This window comes from Lepus europaeus, chromosome 6 (genome assembly GCF_033115175.1).
Source record: "Lepus europaeus isolate LE1 chromosome 6, mLepTim1.pri, whole genome shotgun sequence".
NCBI lineage: Eukaryota > Metazoa > Chordata > Mammalia > Lagomorpha > Leporidae > Lepus > Lepus europaeus.
Window position 1 is genome coordinate 39,724,866 of NC_084832.1, and position 24,311 is coordinate 39,749,176.

A 24,311-nucleotide genomic window follows, 5' to 3' on the forward strand; every position below is an offset into this window, starting at 1 on the left:
AACATGATGTGTGGGTGTGAGGGAAAGCCCAGCCAGCCAGCCGCGGTATCATCCCGTGAATCAAGGCCAGTATCAGCTTACCTCCAGAAGTCAAAGGCATCCTGCGAGAACACTGAACTCCTACCTGTTTAACCCACTCTTCTCTGGATTCTCTGTTAATGGAAGTGAAATTCCTGACTTGACCCTACAGCGCCGGGTTGCGTGGATGCTCTTTTCGCCACTGGGATAGCTCAGGAGCTATCGCTGAGAACACAGACGATCAGGAACCAAATGATTCATCTCTCTTCTTGTAAGCTGGAAAGTTATATCAGCCAAGAACCATCTTGGGCCTTGAATTCCAATTTTATGTTCACAGACCCAGTCAATCTAACTCTCAAAACCATCTTCAGTGACGTGTTACTATATTTTCCTGAGCACTTTTATGACTGTTTTGGTTGATTGTAGCTGTTTGACAATAATAATAATTCAGGTGCCCTTACTCCTTTATTATAGTGATGAGTGCTCTCTTGGCCTGTCTGAACAGGAAGTGAAAGTGTATAGATGGGATGATCCTATGCATATAAAAGCCAAAATTAAACAAGTAAACAAAAAACCATGAAAGAATCATCTACTAAAACATTAAGTATGAATATCACCTCTATTTGGGAAGTGAAAATTTCTCTATATATCTTATCTACCTATTTATATTGTTTGTGCTTTTTAACAGTGGATTTTAAAAGTAACAAAATATAGTAATATTTTAAGCTAAAATGATAATAAATAACTCTCATTTTAGGGTATTTCCTCACATCTCAACTATAAAAATGGACACAATTTGTACTTTGGTGCTAGAAGTCCAAGAGAGACTATTACACCATATGTTAGCAATTTGCTGCCCAATAAAATGTGGCTCCTGGTGATTCTGTGGAAGTGGGTTACAAAATCTCCTATGAAATTCCCTTCTCCACTCATCAAAACTAAGTCTTCAGGGACTGCCATGATGATGCACAGACCTAATGTCCAGCCATTTCTTACCTCCATCTTTCTTGGTAAGATCAGAAGAAATCTTTGAAAATCCATTTGTTTCAAAGCTGTTTGATTTGAAAAATAAGAACTTTAATTCAGAAAGGAAACTTTCCCATAATTTGGAGAGCAGGAAGAAATATTGGCATCCCCTGAACTCTCATCACCGTCTTCTGCCTAAGCATGAGAGCTAGTTAAACTACTTCTGTTTGTTCACTAACTGCAGGGTTTCTGCCAGATCAAAAATGAGATCAATTCAAATATGAGATAATAAATATATTTCCAACATTGTTATTTAATGAAAAAACTAAAATACAGAGCAGTGTATCATAATTATTCTCCCACCTCTGGGTTTTCTTAGTTATGTGTCTCTGGAAGCATATAAAAGATTGTCAAGGCCAGCGCCGCGGCTCACTAGGCTAATCCTCCGCCTTGCAGCGCCGGCACACCGGGTTCTAGTCCCAGTCGGGGCACCGATCCTGGTTGCCCCTCTTCCAGGCCAGCTCTCTGCTGTGGCCAGGGAGTGCAGTGGAGGATGGCCCAAGTGCTTGGGCCCTGCACCCCATGGGAGACCAGGAGAAGCACCTGGCTCCTGCCATCGGATCAGCGCGCTGCGCCAGCCGCAGCGCGCCTACCGCGGCGGCCATTGGAGGGTGAACCAATGGCAAAAGGAAGACCTTTCTCTCTGTCTCTCTCTCACTGTCCACTCTGCCTGTCAAAAATAAAAAATAAAAAAAAAAAAAAGAAAGATTGTCAAAGAAAGAAAAAGAAAAGGAAGGAGGGTGGGAAGGAGAGAAGGGGAGAAGGGGAGGGAAGGAGGAAGGAAGTGAAGATCATTATGTTCTTAGAATTGTATCTACAAACCATATTGAATCTGTTAAAAACTAATTTAAAATTAAAATAATAAAAAGAAAAAAAATTTAAAAAATAAAAGATTGCCAAAACAATATTGGCTGGTTTTGGCCCAAAGTGGCTGTTCTAATGAGGAAGAACTGGAAACTGGCTAACAGAGACAGAAGGGAGACTGTCTTTGCAAAGTCTGTACTTTCGTATAGTTTATTCTCCTATATATCTGTAATTTTTTAAAAAATCATTATTAATGATAAAAATATGTCTTGCTTCTAACAGAACATTTAAAGACCCCTTCTCTGTAAAACAAGTCAAAACAAAACTAAAAATAGCAACAAAGCTAACACTCAAGATCATTTAACTTTGAACCAAGTGGTAGAGTTATATGGTATACCTTCTACCAAGGAAAAAGTGACATCACCAGCATTCAAACATGGTAGGTAAACAGCATTGGCTTCAAGTTTGTATCTCAAGGAGTTCCAGCCCAGAAATAGAGATTGAGAAGTCTGTACAGTGACACAATCATTTTGAATTTGGAATGTTATATTTTTTTGAGGCCAAATGTCAAGGTCTTCTTAAACAGGATACTATGAACTCCCCCAACCCAAGACAACAGCTAACCCCCAGCTGTCTGGCTACTTAGATGTCCCCTACTCCTAAGAAAGGGCAGAGGCAGGAATTGGGAACCCCTCATCCCATATCTGAGTGCCTGAGTTTGAGCCCCAGCTACACTCCCTAATCCAGCTTCTTGCTAATGTGCACCTTGGGAGATTGCAGGTGATGGTGCAAGTAGTTGGGTCCCTGACACCCACATGGGAGGCCAGGATAGAGCTGAAAGCTGTTGGCTTCAGCCTGGTCCAGCACCAATTGTTACAAGTGTTTGAGGAAGGAACCAGCAGTTGAGAGATGTTCCTGTTTGTCAGTCTGTCTTTTACCCTGTGTCTTTCAAATAAAAACAAGAAATAACTTTTTTTGAAAAATGCAGGTGATGGAGCCTGTGCCATGGCTCAATAGGCTAATCCTCTGCCTGTGGCGCTGGCACACCGGGTTCTAGTCCCAGTCGGGCCACCGGATTCTGTCCTGGTTGCCCTTCTTCCAGGCCAGCTCTCTGATGTGGCCCGGGAGTGCAGTGGAGGATGGCCCAAGTGCTTGGGCCCTGCACCTGCATGGAAGACCAGGAGAAGCACCTGGCTCCTGGCTTCAGATCAGCGCAATGCGCCAGCTGCAGCACGCCAGCCACAGCAGCCATTGGAGGGTGAACCAATGGCAAAGGAAGACCTTTCTCTCTGTCTCTCTCTCTCACTGTCCACTCTGCCTGTCAAAAATTTAAAAATGCAGGTGGTGGATTAAGATGGAGGAGTACAGAGGAAGCTTGCTGCTCTAGTCTAAGAGAAGATAGTTTAATAAAAGTGGAAAGAGTGCTGTCTCAGAGAAGAGTTAGGGAGAACACAGCAGAGGAAGCTCTATGCAAATTGGAGGGACACAGTGGACCTAAGTGGAGGGTAAGGACATGCACAACTCAGGACCCCAGCAGCTGAGAGCCTCTGCACCAGTGTTGGAGAGTGAGGTGAGACAAGACTGCAGCAGCGCAAGCCGCTGGTGATAAAGCTACAGGAAAAGCCTAGAGGGAATCCAGCTTGGAGTCCCATTGGGGGTAATGTACCTGCCAAACCAGAGAAGGAAAAACAGGGGGGAAGGGCCATGTTTTCTCTCTCCCCAATCACCCTGCAACTGTGTCCTATAACAAGCTGATAGAGAGAAGGAACCATTTTGGACATATGTAACAGCTGCGCCAGCTCATGTCCGTGCCCAGCAACCAGCCAAGAAGAGACTCTTGAGTCTGGTGGGGAGAACAGACAGGGGGCTGGGTGCTCATGACTATGGGAGGCTTGTGGAGACATGACCAGAAAAGATCTTCACCACAACACATTGTAATCAAACTCATCACAGTAAAACCTAAAGAAAAGATTCTAAAATGTGCACAAGAGAAACGCCAGATTACTTTCAGAGAATCTCCAATTAGACTCACAGCAGACTTCTCATCAGAAACCCTACAGGCTAGGAGAGAATGGTGAGATATAGTCCAAGTCTTAAGAGAAAAGAACTGTCAACCAGAATACTATACCCTACAAAGCTCTCATTTATGAATAAAGATGAAATAAAGCCCTTCCAGGACAAACAGAAATTGAAAGAATTTGTCACCACCCATTCAGCCTTGCAGAAGATGCTTAAGGATATGCTGCACGCAGAAACACAGAAACATGGTCATCACTATGAAAGAAGGTAAAGGAAGGAAATCTCCCAGTAAAAGTACAAGAGAAATCCAAAGTAAAAGTAGGAATATTTAATATAAAAATGTCAGGGCAAAGTCATTACTTATCAATAGTCACCTTGAATGTAAATGGCCTCAACTATCCAGTTAAAAGACAGAGACTGACTGAATGGATTAAAAAACAAAACACATCTATTTACTGCCTACAAGAAACACATATCCCCAACTAAGATGCATGCAGACTGAAAGTGAAAGGATGGAAAAAGATATTCTATCCTAACAGAAACCAAAAAAAGAGTTGGTGTAGCCATCCTAATATCAGACAAAATAAACTTTAACACAAAAACCATTAAAAGAGACAGAGAAGAGCTTCAATTCATCAGGAAGATGTAACTATTATAAATGTATATGCACCTAAGTACAGGGCACCTCACTACTTAAAAGAAATGTTAAAGGATCTAAAAGGAGACATAGACTCACATACAATAGTAATGGGGGACTTCAATACTCCACTTTCAGTAATGGACAGATCAACCACACAGAAAATCAGCACAGAAATAGCAGAGTTAATGGACTTAACAGATAGCTACAGAACTTTTCATCTTACAGTTGCAGAATACACATTCTTCTCAGCAGTGCATGGAACTTTCTCTAGCACTGACCACATACTAGGCTATAAAGCAGGTCTCAGCAAATTCAAACAAATAAAAATCATACCATGCATCTTCTCAGACCACAATGGAATGAAGCTAGATGTTGGCAATTCAGAAATCTCTGAAGCATATGCAAACACATGGAGACTGAGAAGCATGCTCCTTTGTGAACAGTGGGTCATAGAAGAAATCAAAAGAAAACTCAACAGATTTCTGGAAACAAATGAATATGACAATGCAGCATGTCAAAACGTGGGATACAGCAAAGGCAGTGTTGAGAGGAAACTTTATGGCAATTGGTGCCTACATCAAGAAGTTGGAAAGGAACTGAGTGAGCTATCAGTGTATCTCAAGGATCTAGAAAAATAATAGCAAACCACACCCAAAACTAGTGGAAGAAGAGAAATAATTAAAATTAGAGAAGAAAGGGGCTGGAGCTGTGGTGCAGTGGGTTAAAGCCCCGGCTTGCAGCACCAGCATCCCATGGGGGAGCCAGTTCGAGTCCTGGCTGCTCCACTTCCAATCCAGCTCTAGGCTGTGGCCTGGGAAAGCAGTAGAAGATGGCCCAAGTCCTTGGGCCCCTGCACCATTGTGGGAGACCCAGAAGAGGCTCCTGGCTCCTGGCTTTGGATATGTTCAACTTCAGCCATTGCAGCCATTTGGGGGGAGTGAACCAGCAAGTGGAAGATATCTCTCTCTCTCTCTCTCTCTCTCTCTCTCTCTCTCTCTCTGTGTGTGTGTGTGTGTGTGTGTGTCTACCTCTCACTGTCTGTCAAATAAATAGAGTAAATCTTTTTTAAAAAATTAGAGAAGAAATCAACAAAACTGAAACAAAAAAAAAAGTAATAAAAGGACCAGCAGAAAAAAGAGATGTTTTTTTTTGAAGAAATAAACGGAATTGACACATCATTAGCCCAGCTAACCAAAAAAAGGAGAGAGAAGATCCAGATCTGTAGAGTTAGAAATGAAGGAGGAAATGTGGCAACAGACACCACAGAGATAAAAGGAATCATCAGAAATTATTGCAAAGAGCTATATACCAACAGACTGGGAAGCCAAGAAGAAATGGATAGATTCCTAGACACATACAATCTGCCTGAATTGAGCCATGAAGACATAGAAAATTTAGGCAGACCGTTTACTGGGACAGAAATTGAATCAGGGACTAGCGCTGTGGTGCAGCAGGTTAACACCCTATCCTGAGGTGCCAGCATCCCATATAGGCACCGGTTCAATACCTGGCTGCTCCTCTTCTGATCCAGCTCTCGGCTATGGCCTGGGAAAGCAGTAGATGATGGCCCAAGTCTTTGGGCCCCTGCACCCATGTGGGAGACATGGAGGAAGCTGTTGGCTCCTGGTTTCGGACTGGTGCAGCTCCAGCAGTTGCAGCCTACTGGAGAGTGAACCATCAGATGGAAGATCTCTCTCTCCCTCTGCCTCTCCTCTCACTCTGTAACTCTGACTTTCAAAAAAATAAATAAATCTTTTAAAAAAAAGAAAAGAAAAGAAATTGAATCAGTGGCGGGGATCCTCCCAATGAAGAAAAGCCCAGGACTCAATGGCTTCACTGTTGAATTCTATCAGATATTTAAAGAACTAACTCCAATAGTTCTTAAGTTATACAAAACAATTTAAAGGGAAGGAATCCTCCCAAATTCTTTCTATGAAGTCAGCATCACCTTAATTCTTAAACCTGGAAGAGATGCAACAGAGAAAGACCAAATTCTTGATGAACATAGACACAAAAACCCTCAACAAAATTCTAGCCAATAGAATCCCAGACCAAGTTGGATTTATCCCAGGTCTGCAGGGATGGTTCAACATTCACAAATCAATCAATGTCATACATCACATTAACAAACTGCAGAAGAACAACCATATGATTATCTCAATAGATGCTGAGAAAGCATTTGATAAAATATAACACTCCCATGATGAAAATTCTAAGCAAACTGGGTATAGAAGGAACATTCCTCAAGACAATCAATGCAATTTATGACAAACCTACAGCCAGTGTCCTCTTGAATGGAGAAAAGTTAGAAGTGTTCCCACTGAGATCTGGAACCAGGAATGGATGCCCACTCTCATTATTGCTATTGAATGGAAGTTTTAGCCAGAGCTTTTAGGCAAGAAAAAGAAATCAAAGGGATACTAATTGAGAAGGAGGAAGTCCAACTACCCTATTTGCAGATAATATTATTCTATATATAGAGGATCCAAAACGACTCCACCAAGAGACTATTGGAGCTCATAGAAGAGTTTGGCAAAGTAGCAGGATATAAAATCAATACACAAAAGCCAATAGACAATGCCATGGCTGAGAAAGAACTTCTAAGATCAATCACATTCACAATAGCTACAAAAAAAATCAAATACCTTGGAATAAATTTAACCAAGGATGTCAAAGATCTCTACAATGAGAATTACAAAACCTTAAAGAAAGAAATAGAAGAAGATATAAAAAAATGGAAAAACCTTCCATGTTCATGGATTGGAAGAATCAATATCTTCAAAATGTCCGTTCTTCCAAAAGTAATTTACAGATTCAATGGGATACCAATCAAAATACCAAAGACATTCTTCTCAGATATAGAAAAAAATGCTGAAATTCATTTGGAAACACAGGAGACCTCAAATAGCTAGAGCTATCTTATACAACAAAAACAAAGTCAGAGGCATCACAATACCAGATTTCAAGACATACTATTAGGCAGATATAAGCAAAACAGCCTGATACTGGTACAAAAACAGACGAATAGACCAATGAAATAGAATAGAAATGCCAGAAATCAATCCAAACATCTACAACCAACTTATATTTGACCAGGGAGCTAAGCCCAATCCCTGGAACAAGGACAGCCTCTTCAACAAATGATGCTGATAAAAATGGATTTCCAGGGGTTGGCGCTGTGGCGCAGGGGGTTAATGCCCTGGCCTGAAGCTCCAGTTCGAGACCCAGCTGCTCCACTTCCTATCCAGCTCTCTGCTATGGCCTGGGAAAGCAGTAGAAGTTGGCCCAAGTCCTCGGGCCTCTGCACCCTCATGGGAAACCCAGAGGAAGTTCCTGGTTCCTGGCTTCAGATCGGGACAGCTCCAGCCATTGTGGCCATCTGGGGAATGAACCATTGGGTGGAAGACCTCTCTCTCTACCTCTCCTCTCTCTCTGTGTAACTCTGACTTTCAAATAAATAAATAAATCTTTTTTTAAAATGGATTTCCACATGCAGAAGTATGAAGCAAGACCCTACCTTACACCTTACACAAAAATGCACTCAACATGGATTAAAGATCTAAATCTATGACCCAACACCATCAAATTATTAGAGAACATTGGGGGAACCCTGCAAGACACTGGCAAAGGCAAAGAGTTATTGGAAAAGACCCTAGAGGCACAGGCAGTCAAAGTGAAAATTATCAAATGGGGTTACATCAAATTGAGAAGTTTCTGTATGGCAAAAGAAACATTCAGGGAAGTGAATAGGCAACTGACTGAATGGGAGAAATTATTTGCAAACTATGCAACTTATAAAGGATTAACAGCCAGGTTATAGAAAGAGATCAAGAAACCCCACAACAATAAAACAAACAACTCAGTTAAGAGATGGACTGAGGATTTAAAAAGATATTTTTCAAAAGAGGGAATCCAAATGACCAACAGACACATGAAAAAATGTTCAGGATCATTAGCCAGCAGGGAAATGCAGATCAAAACCACAGTGAGGTTTCATCTCACCCCAGTTAGAATGGCTTTCATACAGAAATCAACAAACAACAAATCTGGTGAATAGGTATTATAGAATTGTGAATAGGTAAATAGAATTGTTGTAGTAATCAAATACTTTTTCAATTTATATATTTATTTGAAAGGCAGAGTGACAGAGAGGGAGAGAGAGAGGTCCTCCAACCACTGGTTCACATCCTACATGCCCACAGCTGCTAGGGTTAGGCTTGGCTCAAGCCAGGAGCTAGAAATTCTATCCAGGTCTTCCAGGTGGGTGGCAGGAGCCCAGATACTTGAGCCATCATCCACTACTTCCCAAGCACATAAGTAGGAAGCTGGATTAAATGAGGAGGTGGGATTCAATCCCAGGTACTCTGATATGGGATGCAAGCATCCTAAGCAGCAGCTTAATCTGCTGCTTTACAACATCCACCCCTCAAATGGTTTTTAATGTAAGAGAATCACACACTTCGGCCATGACAAAATCGTGTTACTATAACAGTACTTTATAAGTTTATAATGATGACCTTGAACCATCAAAGAGGTTAAATTATGTGTAATCTCTTTAAGAAAGTAGGAAACTATATTAATGCTTGTAACAATAATGATTCTGGGTTTATCAATGCCTTGGTGATACTGCCCTGCGACAGTTATTCTGAAAAACAAAGACCACCACAGAAACCCAGCTTATCGTGTGTGGTTTCATTCCTTTTTTTTTTTTATTATTATTAATGTGTGGCTTTAAACCTAATTCATGTACAATTACAGTTCAAAATACATCATCTTTCGTTGTGAAAACACTCACAGCTCCTAACACAGTGTAGAGCAATGGGAAATCTACCTGTTTTGATGGCTGCCCCTTTGGAGCAGAGAGTGACTTTGTGCACTTGTTTAGAAAGCATTAAATAGAAATTATCCATTAGTACTTCCGTCTAAAACTGAAGCATCAATTTTGGAATACAAGGAAAAGAAAAATTTTTTGGCTTCTGAAACTAATTCTTTTTTTTCTTCATTTAATATTTGTTTTGCTAATTCTTCTGTGTCTCTCTGTTGATGGTATTTACTGTTCAGTTGCTAATGTAGTTTTTGGTTTTTAATGCTTTTAACCTTTCATCTTTGGTTATTCAAATGGGTTTAAGAAATCTCTTTCACTCTTCCTAGGTCCAAAAATTGATCTTCAATCAAATTTTCGTTCAAATGGCCTAAACACTTTGTTACCTCTGGAGTAGTCAGAATCAGGGAAACTTGTTGAGTGGTGGGTTTTAAAAGTATTGATTAGTGTTACCTTTTCCTTTCTCCTTTGATTTGTTTTTTCTTTCTTTCTATCTCTTTCTTCTCTCCCTTCTCCTCTCCTTTCTTTTCTACTTTCTTTCTATTTCAGCATCTTTTTTTCTGAGTGCACGTTAGCATGTCAGAGGGAGAGAAATCTCTCGGATTTGGACACTGAGTGTTACAGTCATAAGAAAAAGGTACATTTCAAGAGTCATATTCTTCAGTTTTTTCTTATTTGTTATTTGTTTTTATTTTTTGTTTTTGACAAACTCAATAGTTCACCTCTAACTTTGTAAGCCTGAACTCCTATTTTTTTCACATGAATGCTTGCATTTCTCCATCACTGAGGTCATCTTCGCTACAAATTTTTGTAGAAATGTTAACTGTGAAGTTATCTCCCTTTTTGGCAAACAGCTTAATTGAGAGGCTTGATTATCCTCTTGGCCTTCAGAAAATCCCAGTGTACTGAGATCAGATCCAATTTAAATTCCTTTGTATGATAAATTCTTCAGTGATGCAATAATATAAGCCTACTTCCAATGATATAGATAGAAGTTTCGGAAACACCATGTCTTTCCTTTAAGAAAAAAAAATCCTTTTTCCAAAACTTCACAGCACAAATTGCTCAAATATAGCATCCTCGGGTGTTTCTTCGGGGTTTTAATTATATCAATCTTTTTATAAAAGGATTTTGAGGTACAGCCTAGCACATTCCATTCACGCACTGCAGTGATTAATTCCTATTGCTGCTCAGTCACTTGTTACTTTATTTTTAGGGGCAAATTTATAGCAAGTCCTGGATCACATGTACAATGGTATTTGAAGTATCTGCAGCTGCTTACATAGCAGAAGTTCCAAGCTGCATTCCTGTTGTGAATCATAGGTTTGTGAGGACGGTACCACAAGTAGCAAGAGAAAAAAATTAATCTTACGGCAGTATGCACACACTCACACAGACATGCACAAATCTCCCGACGACTCCCAGCATGCACAATTGGGAACATTGTTGAAGTGTCTTATCAAGAAGATGTCACCTTCCAAGAATTTTATTTACATCTGGTCAAGAAAATTCTTGAATTAAGGATCTCTTCTATTCCTGAATATGTATGTACGTGCACACATGCATATACATCTACGTGTCACAAAGACATACGTGTGTGTGTGTGTGTGTGTGATATAGACAACCCAATAGATTCTTCCCAGTTTTAAAATTCACTGGCACACAATCCTCCAGTGTATTCCATCAAGGAGCTGCCACTGGACCAAATGCATTGAAGACATCCCAGTGAGAGGCTGCTACCTGTCGTATGGTGACAGAGAATTTATCACCATCTTTCCAGTCTACTTACCTTAGCCAGCCTTCACATCCATTTAGACTCAGCTCACAAATGACACAAATAACCAAGTTCATAAGGAAAGTTAAGCATTCAGGCTCTGGAGTTGGATTGCTGGGTTTGAATCTTGGCTCTATTTCTTCCTAAGAAAACTTGAGAAATTTCCTTCATCTCTCTAAGCCTCAATTTTCTCTCCGGGCTGCTTTATAGAGCTGTTGTAAGGACAAAATAAGATGATAAACATAAAAATGCTTAGGACTGTTTGGGTCTCTTTTTTCTTTTCTTTTTTTTTTAACTATTCTGAAGGAGAGAGGGATAGTGCTTAGGTAGTGCTCTTGACTGAGTTGAGTAGAGATGATGGCCACAGTAGGAACAGGTGCATTATGAACATGAACATGTGTCTCTTCAAGCAATATCCAGCAGAACACTTAAAATTCCTTAGTGATGGTATGACCTTTGGGGATGAAGACTTCTTGAGCAAAGATGGACTCCGTCTCAAGGAAACAAAGGGTAATTGTTTTAAATGGAGACGAACATACTTAGGACAACTTACTAGAACTAATTCAGTGTGTCCTCTATTCAGAAATTATGCAGGGAAAAGATTATGCCTCCAAATGAAAATGGTCATGTGGCTCAAAATACAAAATCATTTTAAAGTTACTATAAAATATGCTGTCAGTTCATCTTGATAAACACCATATAAATCATGATAATATAAACCCTGAGGGTACAGAAATTTGTCAGTTTGTCCATAGATATATTCCCAGAGCCTAGTACATACTATGTGCTCATCTAACTTTTACTAAATGAACCAGTTATGTATGATGCTAAGGAAATATTTAGGACTGGTTAAGGTCAATTAAGAGAGACATTGTATGGAGTCTGACTTTGGAGGATGAAGGTTACACAGATGGAGGTTGGAAGGGATTATTTTTCAGGAACAAGGAATAGAGGAATAGCATAAAAATTAAAGGATTTAACAGTCCCCTTCAAAAGAGGAGAAGGTTTTCAGTTGAGTGGCACTGCCCTATGATAAGGCTAGGAGCAGTTATCAGAGTAAACATTTTCTTCTCACAACGACAGTGAGAAAGAAGTCTAGGCCCACAACTCCTTTCAAGTATTTTTCTTTTTTTTTCCTAATTAAGCCCAATTTCCATTAAAGCATGACACTTAAAATAGGAAAGGTAGAAATCATCTAAAGGGGCCAGCATGGTGGCATAGCAGTTAAGGCCACTGCCTGCAGTGCCAGCATCCCATATGGGTGCCAGTTCAAGTCCTGGCTGCTCCACTTCTGATCTGGCTCTCTACTATGGCCAGGGAAAGCAGTCGAAGATGGTCCAAGTCCTTGGGCCCCTGCACCCGCGTGGGAGACCCAGAAGAAGCTCCTGGCTCCTGGCTTTGAACTGGCTCAGCTTTGGCCATTGAGGCCAACTAGGGAGTGAACCAGCAGATGGAAGACCTCTCTCTCTCTGTCTCTACCTCTTCCTGTAACTCTGCCTTTCAAATAAATAAAATAAATCTTAAAAAAAAAAAAAAACTGCCTAAAGACTAAAACAGGATAATGGTGAATGGATTTCAGTAGGTAGATTGAGGCAATAGAAATTTCTTGGAGGTCAGCAAGCTTACCACCACTGAACTACAAAGTAAGTGATATTTGAGCATCAGGAAAAGATGAGCAGGACCTCCGTGCTCCACGGGAAGTATGGGAGAAGGTGGAGTCCAGAATCAAAATTTGCAGTTGATGCTGGCTTTGGATTCACAGTTCCCATGAACATCCAGTCCCATGCAAACAGGAAGCTGCATCACAGAGAATCATGAAACCTTTTTACTGTAGTTGAAAAGAACTACCCTAAGGGAAAGTTTTTATAGAGAAAAAATAAACATGATAGCTTAGCAAAGTGGCTTCTTGTTTATTCCTTGATAGGCAGAATTTAACAAATGAGGTCCCATTGTGTAAGAACCCATGTTGCTAGGTAAGAGCTGGAGCATAGGATGTCTTACTGTTGTTAATCCTAAGAGGCATTGCCAGCCAATCGCAAGAACTTTGAGGATTTTTATGCTTTTCCAACTTCCAGCCATTTCAGCATACGGATGGATCCATGAGAGAAGAAGTCTACCTATGTTCCATTCAACAAAATAATGGATTTGCCTGAAAACTTGTCACTGTTTTTTCTTTTTTTAAGATTTTATTTTCTTTGAGAGGTCGAGTTGCAGACAGAGAGAGGGAGAGACAGAGAGAGGGGTCTTCCATCTGCTGGTTCACTCCCCAAATGGCCTGAATGGCAGAGGCTGAGCCAATCTGAAGCCAGTGCCGGGAGTTTCTTCCAGGTCTCCCATGTGGGTGCAGGGGCCCGAGCACTGGGGCCATCCTCCGCTGCTTTCCCAGGCCATAACCAGAGAGCTGGGCCAGAAGAGGAGCAGCCAGGTATGAACCAGCACCCATATGGGATGCCAATGCTGTAGGCGGAGGCTTAACCTGCTGTGCCGCAGTGCTGGCCCAACTTGTCGCTCTTAAGGCAAAAATCACGCAGTCCTGGACCGTGGTATAGACTCCAAATATCACACCATTGTCAGTGTGTTGACAGGTTTTTCATTAAGAGGAATATAGGGGAGGGATATCTTCAAAATTTCATGGAAATCATTATTATGAAAAAGTATGTATAGATTGCAATTTTTTGCACCAAAACTAATTTATCTTTTAATTCCATTTTTCATGAATTTTTGAAGTCCTTTCACATTTACCCTTGTTTTTTATTTTTTACTTATTTTTTGAAGATTTATTTATTTATTTGAAAGTCAGAGTTACACAGAGAGAGAAGGAAAGGCAGAGAGAGAGAGATCTTCCATCTGCTGGTTCACCCCTCAATTGGCCACAACAGCCAGAGTTGAGCTGATCCGAAACCAGGAGCTAGAAGCTTCTTCCAGGCCTCCCATGTGGGTGCAGGGCCCCAAGGACCTGGGCCATACTCCATTGCTATCCCAGGCCATAGCAGAGAGTTGGATCGGAAGTGGAAGTGGAGCAGCCACGACTCAAACCGGCACCCATATGGGATGCCAGCACTGCAGGTGGCAGCTTTACCTGCTACACCACAGCATCGGCCCCCATTATTTTTTATCTTTTTTAGGATTCTGTCCAAGGCCCTGGGATACACCCAAAAGTGTGTTTAAATGTTTTTGTGAAATTTGAGAAAGGAAAACATTTTAACTACCATTGGGAAAGACTTGCTTTTGCCTTTCCACTACAACTTCTGCGTTGTCACAGCACTGTTTTGTTGGATGGTGTTAGCATGGCCAAAGGCATTTTGGGAGCCTGTCTAAGACAGAGATTCTCAAAGAGGGAGGTTTTGCCCCACAAGGACCATTTGGCAACATCTGGGAGGCCTTTGTGGTTGTCACCACCAGGGGCATGTTATTAGCATACAGGGAATCGAGGCCAGGAATATTGCTAAACATCTTACTATGCGCAGGACAGGCCCCTACCACAAAGAATTAGCCAGTCCCAAATGTCAGTAGAGTCATGGTTGAGAAACCCCAGGCTGGGGGAGGACGCACACAGGATGTGCTCAGTTTGGATTTAGTGACTGTGTTTACTTGCTTTGTAGTCACTACCCTCCTTTGTGGACAGAGAATGTCCCTAACATCTTTTATGCCACTCACTCCACGTCATGACACAAAGAGGCAAGACCAAATATTGCTTTGCTCTGCAAAAGTGGGACCGTGTCCTGAGATGTTCTGTATCTGTGGGAAATGGGGAAGAAGCAAAGATCAGCAGGGCCCAAAGAAGGCCTCCTCAGACATGGAAAAACTGGAAGTGGGGATTTAATTCTCATCAAGCTGAAAGAGACAGCTCGTGTCAGAAATATGCTCACCAAAGGAGCAAGCACAATAATACTTTCCCAACTCATTTTTTTCCTTCTCAATGGGAATTGGAACTTCACAGGGTTCTGTATTTGTAGGTGTAGGTGTCTTAGTCAAGTGGTCTACCGTGACAGGATATCATAGACTGGGAGACGGAGACAACAGAAATTTATTTCTTACCATTCCGGAGCCTCGGATGTCCAAGATCAAGGTGCCAGTATCTTCAGTGTCTGGTGGAGACTGGCTCCTACTTCGCCAATGGCTCAGTTCTCACACAAGGCAGAAGGTAGGAGACAACTTTCTGAAATCTCTTTACTAAGGGCATGAAATTCCATGAACGAATCACCTTCCAGAAGTCCCCTCTCTTAATACCATCACTTCACTAGGGCATTAAGATTGAACACATGAATCTGGTAGTGAAGGGGCAGGGCGTACACCTTCAGTCTATAGCAATAAAGTACAATTCCATAGAAGTAACTCTATAGGTTTTAGGCATCCCATCAATCAAAACAATGAAAAACACATTTTGACTAACCATGTTAGACGGAAGACAATTATTTTTGCAGTCTGTCCATAAAAAGTAATATTATATAAGTAGTGTTAGATGAAGCAGGGATCAAAAAACATGAAGCCCAAAAATGCCAGAATAAAAGGGCTTGCAGAAGTGTCAGGCACTTACTAAAAATAATGCTGTGTTTCTAAACATGGTATTTCTGATATGTCAGAATAAAGAAATTCTTCTCTCATTCACCTTTGTAACAAATTCTGTATTTTCAATTGACTTTTCTTAAAGAGAGGTCCAAAATTGCCTAAACAATTAGATCTCAGAAAATCACTCTGGGTTTTATAGTTTTGTGCTTCAAAGGAATTTATGTATGTAAGACAACTGTGTGTGTGTGTGTGTGCAAAATGTATATATCTAACCCTTTCTTTTCTTCTGCACCAAGCTCCCCAGACAAGGACCTCAGCAACACTTAGACTCATCCAGTAGCCTACAGACTAGACTTCTTGGCCCCTGACTCTACTCCCTCAATTCTATCCCACCTGCAGTCCAACTCCCTGAACTTTCAAAAAGTGCTGTTATGTACAAATCACACACCCATGTGCACAGCGAGAGAGCCCTGGACTAGGGAACAGGAATGCTCCCTTGGCAACTTACACAAGCCCTCCATGCTGGCTTTATGGCATGATGCTACCTACTTCGTGCATTTTGTATATATGTCTACAGTCATAACTGCTTCCATATTTAATGCAACCAATCTTGCCATACACTGTCCTGAAACTCCATAGCTGCGGTTGAAGAGTCTGCTGCATTTTGCAGTTCAAACTGTTACAGATACAGCTGGCTCAAGGATGGCATCTGGTCAAAGATAAAGAAAACACAGAGCCTCCTGCCGGCTGGCCATCTGGCGCAATTTCTTCCCAGTTTCCCCAACATTAACTCTCTTAGCAATTGTATTCTCCCAGCTGGTGATGACCCCACCACTGCTCAGCTAGTGACAGCTATAGGTGGCTGGCTATCACCCAGATTCTGACCTCCTTGGGACCTGCAGGGCCGTGCTAGGAGGGGAATGGCAAACAGGCAATGTGGGGAAAGGCCTGGGTATTAAAGGTAATTCCAGGGAGGAGGGGAGAAAACAATGGAGAACCAATAAGGAAAATGACTGTTACACACACACACACACACACAGTCTCTTCATTGCTGAGGGCCAAATTTGGGCTAATAGCTCTAACATGAAACAGCAATTAGTATATTCATGATTTTTTATATTTACCCTTTCATTCCAAAGCTGCTTATTTGTTTTGCTATTAGATTCAGGTCTTGATGACAGGTTATTGATGGACATCAATGGATGTCTACATTTTACACGTATGTTTGGATTTCACAAGTCTTGAGTGAATTTCAAGGCAGCCAACACTTTCAAATGCTCCCACTTCTGAGGCTTTTCTTAGATTAGCCAACAACAAGTAGCAATTATAATTCAAGAGTAAATGGCGGGAGTCTATTAATTCATTAATTGTGCTGTTCAACTATAGACATTAGCTTTTCAAACGTATTTCTAACAGGCACAAGTTTGAACGTACAAGCCCTATAATTTTTCCACAAAGACCCAGTTGTTAACCTTGCCCAGGCCCCTCCCCCACCTTTTTAGTGCTACGTTTATTCCTAAGATTGATTCTCTTAAGATCTTCCCAAGTTTCTGGAATGCACAGCATTATGCATTTATTATCCAGGATCAATAGGCCTGATAAAAAATTGCAATAACTTAGAGAATATAGTTTACTCTCTTTGAACTTTATTGTTGCTTTGCTTGACCCTCTTTCAATTTGACATTTTAACAACTTGAAAAATATAGATTACAGAGGCTGGGCAGCAACAGCAAATGTTTTCTCAACTAATCCCCTGAGAATTAAGCCATTTAATTTTAGTGTACAGAAAAAGTGATAAATTACTTGGAATTATACCTCAAAAGTGAAGAGCCTATATAGATTGTTTGCAAAATGATTGTGAGGGAACAAATTTAAACTGCCGATGCAAAAGAATCTTTGGGCATTGTCTTGCCTTGTTGATTAGGAAAACCATCCATGACTAAATGCCTGTATCAAACCTTTAGTTTGAGGTGTTGACTCAGTTCATATAAAAGCAGGATGAAATCTGGTTTTAAGAAATCAAATTATTCCAGTAATTTGGTCAAAGGTTACCAGTTAGATGCACTGAATCGCTATGTTAAATATTATTCATCTCATGACAGAGAACAACTTTAATCTCAGTTTATTATATATGAACTGTTATAGCCAAGGACCAAAGGTATAAAATCCCAAGGCCAAAAGTATTTCTTGTGAACAAGCATGGTAAGCTATTTCTTTAATAGACTTGGTAAGCAAATATAATAAAATCCAAACATCCACTTGCCCTCAACTCTCTTCATGTAGCTTTCAGTTCCAGAAGGGACATTCCATGCATGGAACAAATGACCAGTGTTTTGAAACCCTCAATGTAAAATGTATAACATGTATTATTGTCCTTACTCAATCCACTCCAAAACCCAGGATTATATCATTTTATTAGTGCAATATACAAATTTTAAGAAAAGAGACCCACCCAACTTCAGCTGCGTTCTGGGCTGACACTGGCTGCAACTCTAGAAGCTTCCATTCATGTGGGAGGGGTCATATCCCAAAGGCACAGGTCTTCTCCGTGTATCTTTGAGTATTCCATCAACCCTGCCATCATAGTGCCACACTGGCCCACAACATTTGTTGCTTCTTTAAAATGTTTTTTTTTTTAATGGAGTGTAAAATATAATTCACTCAGAGCTGATGTCTAAGGACAGTTAAGTCTCCAGTTTAAAAATTGTTGAGAAATCTTGATTGCAGGGTCAACATTCATAGCAGGTAATGTTAAGGCACAAACTCTCCTTTTTATCTTCCTCAGTACACAGTCTGATAAATTTTTGAGTTCGTTAAACTACTCTATTCATTTAATTTTCCCTCAATTAAGTTGTAAAATAGTTGCCGTGATCATTAAGAGCCCATATAATACTTTATGCATTCAAAGTATTTTGCAATCATCTATTTTACAAAGTACATTGTTCTGTGTTTTATCATGTCCTGTGTTAGTCTAAGAACTGTGTTCTACACAATCAGATTAAGAGGTGAAATATCAGTTTTAGAGGCAAAGGTTGCTTTTTATACAAAGTATATCGTTATTTGTGTCTTTTTTATACTTTTTGCAGTCTAAATATGTCATCTTTATTTTTTTCTTGAGATTTAAAAAGATTTATTAGAGTCAAAGACTTCCAGTTAGGGCAGCATGGAGAGGGGCTTCTAAGAAAGGAAAAAAAACCCAAGGGCCCCCATAGCACTGGGGTTTTTAAGTACAATTTTGAAGAAGGGGGAAAAAAAAAACCCTTGACAATCGGATTGGCCTTCAGTTGCCAAGTGGGGACAAACCCATCAAAGACCTGATTTACAATTCTTATTCTGTCTGGCTTGCTCAGGATAAAACTAAAACCATCCAGAAGGGTGGGATAGATGACTTGCCTTTACAATAAACTGTGATCACCACTCTCTGTGTTCTCATGGTAAATTTGGAAATTCCGAAGGAAGGAGGGCAGCCTGTTCTTGCTAAAGATAACCTTTTGGAGGGAAGCAAATATTCTACACCCCGAATTCCATTGGAACCACCCTGGCATCTTTATTTTATTAGGGGCAGAAGAATCCTGGAGGAGACCAAGGGGAGTGTGTGTTGGAGGTGCCATTCACACAGCTTGTAGAGCACCTGAGTGAGGTCTGAGATCCTTTGCCACTGAAGGCCCTCAATGTTCAAACTATCAGCCCTCACTCCTCTTGGCTGGATACTGGTTGGTTGTTACAAAAGCTTGAAATAAATCCAGGTGACTATAGATGCGCAAGGCAAGTGTCTACAGAGATCTTGACACTGTCAGGGGACACACATTGTGTGTGTGGAGATGTCAAGATATCTCCTTTCTTTATCCAAAGACACATCTTACCAACTCCTTCTTCAGAAAAGAAATGTAGGGGCCGGCGCTGCAGTATAGTGGGTAAAGCCACTGCCTGCAGCACCAGCATCCCATAGGGGCATGGGTTCGAGTCCTGGCTGCTCTGATTCTGATCCAGCTGCTTGGGCCCCTGCCTCACATGTGTGAGACCCAGAGGAAGCTCCTGGCTCCTGGCTTCAGCCTGGCCCAGCCCTGGCCATTGCAGCCATTTGGGGGAGTGAACCAGCAGATGTAAGTAAGATCTCTCTGTGTGTCTCTCTCAAATAAATTACTTATAAATCTTTTTTATAAATTTATAAATTTTATAATAAATTTTATAAATTCATAAATCTTTCAAATAAATCTTTTAAAAAGAAAATAAATGTAGATCAGTGAGCTAATCTGCATTGTCTCTGTGCTTTGGAAGCATTCTTGGCCATTGCAACCACATGAGCCTCGCATTTCCTTCAGCTGAGGGCTGACACCCTGTTCCACCAGATCCCCTGCAGAGAAGAAAGGCAGATACAGCCCTCCCTTTTCCAAACCTTGCCAAGTCAGGAACAATGTAACCACTGTAGGGTTGGGTACATCTTGAAACTGTAGTATATAGTGCATGAAAAACACAAACAAGAATGCCAGCTAATGTTGTTGTTCCCTTGTACCACAACAGAAGGCCCTGCTGGACTTGGAGCTTTGCAAGGAGAGGGCTTCCTGAAAGTATTCTCTTTCTCCTGGATGATCTTTTAAAAATCCTGGCCCCTCCACCCCACTTGCGGCCCATTCCTAAGTCCATCAGTCTCGCACCGTCATCACCATCCTTCCTTAGGGAGAGGTGACCCTTCTCATATCCCAGAGGAAGAGGAGCTCCTGCTCCTGAATCCATCCTGCTTCCAGCAAGATCCAGCAGCAACTCCAGCCCTAGCTAAGAAGTCGGGCGGCTCTTTTTGTTAGATGGGGAGAGGATGGAGCCTCAGCTCATGAGCCAGAGTGGACGTGGAGACGCCGTGTCTAGTTCACTCTCCACAGCAGAGAGAGGTACGACTGCTTTCCATACTAGAAATGTCAACTATGAAGAGAGAGGCACAGCTCGGGCAGCCATAATATTTTTTCTTGGAGAAAACATGGTCTAATGTCACATTAAGGCAAGGATAGCTCTCCTTTAACCTGGCTTTGGTCTTGCCCTTGCAGACCAAAATGGAATGGAATGACACTTCATTACTAAGGTACAGAGTATTAGACACTTTGCTCTACTCCCATCCCTCCCAATAGTTTATTTTGCCAAATACGTAAAAATGTCAGTAAGTACGTGGGTAGATAGTACACAGATAGACACACAGACATAATCTTTGTTTTGTTTTGTTTCTCTTTCAGTGGGAAATTAGCTCTTCCCTTTCCCAATTCATGGGTTTTGTTGGGTGAACCAGTTGGATTAATCCCTCCTGAACACAGCGGTGAATCTGGTGGGGAATGAGTGCACACTCTCTCTCACTTTCTCTCCTCTCTCCTCTCCACACAATATTACATACACCTGACCCAGCAGGGTCCGTCTCTCTGGGGCAAGCAGAACGTCACTCTCAGAATGAAGCCAGAGCAGGTAAAACTGCAGAGGAGGATGGGGGCGGCAGGGTAGACACACAGAGAGGGCATGGTTGTTTGAATTTCTAGACCGAGTCATTGAGAAGCCATACACGTCCTTACCTGCTCTGCCACATCGGGCTTTTATTCTCTCCCTCTCTCTCTTTTTTTTTTTAAGACTGATTGATTGATCTGTAAGGGAGAGACACAGAGAGAGCATCCACCCTTGGTTCATTCCCCCAAATGGCTGCAACAGCCAGAGCTGGGCCAGGCCAAAACCAGGAGCCAGGAAGAACAGACACACCCACTCCTCATCATTCAGCTAAGCCTCGGTTTCCAATGTGCACCATAACACCTTCCTGAGGGTCCCCCATGTGCACTGCAGCCCCTCCCCACACCCTGTCTCCTTTGGATCTTCATGCAGACCCTGCCCTGAGCACAACCCCTACTCTAAAAAAGGATGACGGTCAAGGTGGGGGCAATTTCCCCTCATGAGGTTACCCACACTCATGTTGAGTACGTACTACTGAGCATCCACTTGTCAGCTAAAATAGAATATTACAAAAACCAGTGACAGTCATGCATGAATTTTATTGAAAATGAAAGGCAAATGAGAGACAAATGAGAGGCAAAGTAACTGATCGGGACCGGCCACCGATCGGGACAGGCCACCAATCGGGACCAACACTCGTTACCAGAGTGCGGCCCCCAAGAGCAAGTTACACAGCTTTTTATAGTATTCGTCCACTAGGGCTCACAATTTCGAACCGGACCCTTGGTATGCAGTGAACAATAAAAAAACAGAATATGTTTGTAAGATAACAATGACAAGCCCAATAACAGATCCAAGATATGGTTGTAAGATAACAGTGAAGGACACATTTCTGTCAACCTAGTTCCTGGGAATTTGGGCCCACATAGTTTTATAAGATACACCCTTAGCCGTTAGCAAGCAAAGCTAATATGTACAGAAGCAAGAGGTCTGCAATTAGCTTTTAGCCACACTCACTCCATTTTTATTTTGATTCTACACTATCCTTTTGCCTTTCAAAAAAATCTTACTTTTCTGTTCATCTCTATCTACATCTCCTGGTTATATTCTTATATACAGGAAGTAAAAAACCTGAACTAAGTCTAGCTGGGGGTGTTTCTGAGTCCAATCAGGGTTTTTGGTCTGCACAACATAATTTGGGAGTCCCTGTCCCCACAACACTAGTTTGTCTGCCACAAATGGTGGCTCAAGTACTTGGTCCCTGCCACCCACATGGGAAATCCAAATGAAATTCTGGGCTCCAGGCTTTGACCTGTCTCAATCCCCCTCCTCCTCTTTCTCCTCCCCCCACTTCAAGAATAAATCAATCAATTTTTTAAAAGTTTACAGAAAATGGAATTAAAAGTTTATTTTGGTGAAAAAACTGGAAATCCACTCAGTTTTCCATAATATATGTTTTCTATGAATTTTTTGAAGAGTTATTTATTTATTTGAGAGGTAGAGTTACAGACAGAGAGAGGGAAAGATAGAGAGAAAGGTCTTCTGTCAGCTGATTTACTCCCCAAATGGCTGCAATGGCCAGAGCTGGGCCAGGAGCCAGGAGCTTCTTCTGGGTCTCCCACGTAGGTGCAGAGGCTGAAGCACTTAGGCCATCTTCAGTGCTTGTCTCAGGCACATTAGCAGGGACCTGGATCAGAAGAGGAGCAGCCAGGACCCAAACCAGGGCCCATATGATATGCCAGCACTGCAGACAAAGGCTTAGCCCATGATGCCACAACACCGACCCCTCTGTGAAGTTTTTGAAGATCCCTTGTATATTCAAAATATTATCATTTCAACATATAATTAATGAAAAATCCCACTAAGCTATTTCTCCTTCTTTATTTATACTGTCTTTGATATTGTGGCATGTATTTTATACCCATAACTCATCTCAGTTCAGAATGGTCACATTTCAAATGCTCAGTAGCCACATATGGGTAGTGATACCACCCTGGAGAGCCTGCACAGGCCTATGCTATCAGAACTCCCAGAATATTCTCAGTTGAGTAACCCGCCCTTTGGTGATGTAATGTAACTCCCTCCGAGTGGCTTACTGCTATCCAGGAGTACACCTCCAACATGATCACGGCCTTTTCCCCTGGAGACCGGGGGTCGCATGGTAACAGGTGAAATGCAGATGCTCCTCCCAACTTCCAAAACCAGTTCATGAACCACAGTGCGGGCTCAACCCACTTTAGGTCAGTGTTGAGCCACTGTTCTCTTTTCCTTCCCAAAGAACCTGGTCTTGTAAAAACATCCACAGTTCTCTCCCCTTTTACCATCATTTTTTTCAAAAGGAAATCCCTAGAGCCCGGATGAAATGAGAAATCAACAACTCGGATGCAGTTTCAAGGGTGGGTCCTGAACATCTAAGTCCAGCACTGCTTGAAAATTAGACTGAAGAAGCGAAGTCCCTTTCAAATAGAGAAACTTGATTTTACAGTTTAATGGAAGAATGCAGTTCCCTTGTCAAAAATGTCTCCGGTTTCACTGAGTACCATAGGTTTGGAGTGGGAGAGAGGGGAGCGTCCTTGCCCTCTGCGTGGGATTGCTGGCAAGCAAGGCAATACCCAATGACAATCGAGAAAGAATGGATGCCTTTTAAAGATGATCTTGCTAAAGTTAGATTTGCAGAAAATCATGTGTCCAACAAACATGCACATTACTGATGGTCTCCACTTTCCAAGGCCAGATGAAGGAGGTAGCCTCACCATCCGATTCCCTCCTAAGTGCATGGTCATCACAGTAGCAGAAGCAGAGGCCTGTCACAGCCTAGACTGGGATGGGCCTTGCTGCAGTGAGTCACCCCAAGCCCACATCTCTCCTGTAGGTACCAGGAGACTCTCAGAGGAGACAAGATGCAGAAATCCTACTATTTCGTGCTCTCTCTCAGGTGGATTCCAGCACGGTTGGCAGGGAGGAAGCGAGAGAATGAAAGAGAGAAAAGTTGAAGCTGGTGTTTCTCATCACAGACCAAGAGCACAGAACCCTGGATGGAATCCTGAGAGCTGTTGACTTCCTCTGGCCACACACAAGATCATATTTAAATAATTTCAATTTGATGAGAATGTTTTTCTTTTTTTTTTTTTTAAGACCTCTAGAGAGAGAGAGAGAGAGAGGAGAGAGAGAGAGAACACTCAGTAAATTATTCTCTGATTTGACAACGCTCAAGACAATGGCCCATAAATCTACGTGATTTTTATCTCCACCACTGCTGTTTCCAGCACTCCTATGCTTTC